Consider the following 3,024-nt stretch of genomic DNA (forward strand, 5'->3'; position numbering starts at 1 on the left):
CTACAGTTTCTTTTGTTTGACAGTCCTGCTCTCAGAACAGAGGTGCACAAACGGTGCCGGCGGCTGTGCGGTCCCACGGCTCTTGAAGCTCATAGTTGTGGGCCCACTCGATGTTGCTCCACTTCCGGATCTGGTATTCCACCTCCAGGAGAGAAAGCAGCACAGCCTGCGCAAGTTTATCAGGCCTGGGGTCAACACCATGGACTTAAGCTGGATCACAACAAATTCAATCCCTTGAAGGACGCATATGTTGTAAGATGCCAGATAGCTGGTAAGTGTCTCCTGAGTTTTGGCTGACATGCTAGGCCCCAGGATGCTGGTAAAGGTGCCAATCTCTACATTGTATCTCTTATTGGCCCACTTGATCATGTGGTCCCATTCATTCTTATGAAGTTCCACTAATGTCTCTGTCACTTCTATTCTGTAGCAGATGGTATCAGTGTCCAGAAACTTCATAGCTGCCCGGATCAGCTGGTCCATGTTTTGCTGGGTTGGGTTGTCCAAAGAAGTGTTGTGCAACATGGTCAGCTGCATGGTGTAGAACTTGGTGGTATCCTGCTGTGAATCCCATTCAGTGGCCACCGCAGTGGCCAGGGCCTCATTGGGGACCGTAAAGAGCTTGGATTGGGATGTTTACAGCTTCCTGTGATACAGGTTTATCTTAAAGTCACCCTGGGTGATGGTGACATTCTGATAAAAACGTTTTCTTTCTGGTGGGGCGGGGGGGGGCGGGGATAAGCCCAAACCTGGAGTTGGCAATTTGGCCCCAACACTACAGGATCAGGCAAAAAGCCTTTCAGAAGGCGGTGCCCCCAGTTCTGCCGCTGGAGGCAGCTCCAGCGCATCAAGTCTGAGGACTGACTTCCACAGTTGTCCACTACACACTGGATGCCGCCATCTTCCACATAATGCCCCAGTTCACTTAAAAATAATCATTCATTATTGCACAATTACCACCCTCTCCCGCTCCCCCTCCCAGGTCATCTTTGCAATGTACCACTTATTCAGGGCTGTTGTATATATAGACATAGGTATATCTCATATGTTTCTTTTAACCAGTTCTTTCCTTCATCTGTTTCAATGCAATGTTAATTATCCTATGCTACTCCCAAGTCCCCATTGTCAGACCTGCTTTGTAACAGTGGTGCTATGAAGTATTTGTCCTTTTGTGACTGAGATAGTTCGCTCAGCATAATGTCCTCCAGAGTCACCTATGTTGTGTAATGTTTTATGAGTTCATTGTTTTTCTGTACTGTGTAGTATTCCGTTGTATGAACATACCATAGTTTTCCTATCCATTCGTTTGTTGATGAGCACTTGGGATGCTTCAGTCTTTTTGCTATTGTAAATAATGCAGCAATAAACATGCAATAAGTATAAGGGTTTTTTTGGGATTCATTCCCAGTAGTGGCATTGCTGGGTCAAATGGTATTTCTATTTCCAACTTTTTGAGGAAGTGCCAAACTATCTTCCATTTTACACTCCCACCAGCAATGAATAATGGTTCTAATCTCTCCACAATCTCACCAGCATTTATTGTTTGCTGCTCTGTTGAACGTTGCTATTGTTGCTGGGAGAATTATAACTCCTGTGTAAGACTAACATAATCTACCATTCCAGATAAATTCAGTCTGCTGAAAATTTTATGAATAAAAGCTCCATTGAGGATCTGTGTTTGAACTCTTTAAGTATTCTGCTATTTGAAATATTGAAAGGCTAATTCCATGCCAGCCTAACGCTCTGAAACTTGTATTTTACTTTGCTTAAATCTCCCATCTCCTTCCCTCTTTTTACCTTTTACTCTCTTCTTACCGATTAAACTCTTCAATTATTCTCATTTAAATACTCGTAACATGATGGAATATTTTTGCTATGTATTTAGGCTTTTATCTTAATATGAACTTTGTATTAAAATACATTAAATGTTCATAAAAGTAGGTAAGAATACATTTTGATGAATTATTACAATGCCAACTCCCAGTTATATAACTACCAGTTATATAAAGAGAGATTACCAGCCAACACCCTAACATCAGCAATCTCATCAAAAGTCTTAGCAAAAAAACCATCAAAACTAGAAAGCAACAAAGATTTGAAAATGCAACTACTGTATACAAAACTTGAAAAGCTTTAAATATTGACTAGTCTACAAATTGTCCTATACTCTTAAGCAGGAATATCATTGCTGATGTTAGATGGATCTTGGCTGAAAGAAAATACCAGAGGATGTCTGTTTTCGTCAGAACTCTTACTTATGATTATACACACATATACCTAGTCCAAGAAACTGCTATTTGTAAACAGCAAGGCAATATGGCATGGTTTAAAATTGTAACACAGCATGGTCTATAATTGGGTGCTCCTTGGAGGCAGATAGCAAAATTTTGTCTCACATCATTTGGCCATATTTCTAGGAGAGATGATTTTCTGGAGAGCAACATCATGATTGGAAAGGTAGAGGATTGGTAAAAGAGTGGAAAAACATCAACTGTGAGGTTTTTACTATGATTGAGAGTAACTGCAGCAATGGACCCAAGTGTATCAGAGATGAGGATGGTACGGGATTCAGATGATCAGGCTTCAGATCTTTTCGTAGGATCACTATGAGTCGACTCAATGATACCTATCATTCAGTCTTACGCTGAGCACTTCATTAGAAAAGCTGGAATCTATGAAGAAGAGTGTGGCATCAGAATTGTCAGAAGAATCGACAATCTGCATTATGCAAATAGCACAACCTTGCTTGCTGAAAACAAAGATATAAATTGCTTGCTGCAGAGAATCAAGGAATACAGCCTTCAATATGAATTGCCATTCAGCTTTAAGAAGACAAAAATCTTCACCACCAGCCCAATAGGCCACATAAAGATTGAATTTGTCAACTATTTCATCTTGCTTGGATCCGCAGGCAGGAGATGGGGAGACCTAGAGCATTGGGAACGTCTGCTGTCAGAGATCTTTCTTTTGAGCAATAGGCTCTAGTATGTCAGAGATGATGAGGATGGCAAAGGATAGGACAGGGTA

The 3,024-nt window shown here is 41.2% G+C and overlaps 1 pseudogene; it reads right to left on the bottom strand.

Moving 5' to 3' along the window:
• Nucleotides 1-2,721, bottom strand: LOC102866462 (annotated as a pseudogene).
• Nucleotides 2,722-3,024: the final 303 nt, after the last annotated feature.

Source organism: Elephantulus edwardii, unplaced genomic scaffold (assembly GCF_000299155.1).
Source record: "Elephantulus edwardii isolate Elephantulus edwardi_28Jun2011 unplaced genomic scaffold, EleEdw1.0 scaffold00365, whole genome shotgun sequence".
NCBI classification, from domain to species: Eukaryota; Metazoa; Chordata; class Mammalia; order Macroscelidea; family Macroscelididae; genus Elephantulus; species Elephantulus edwardii.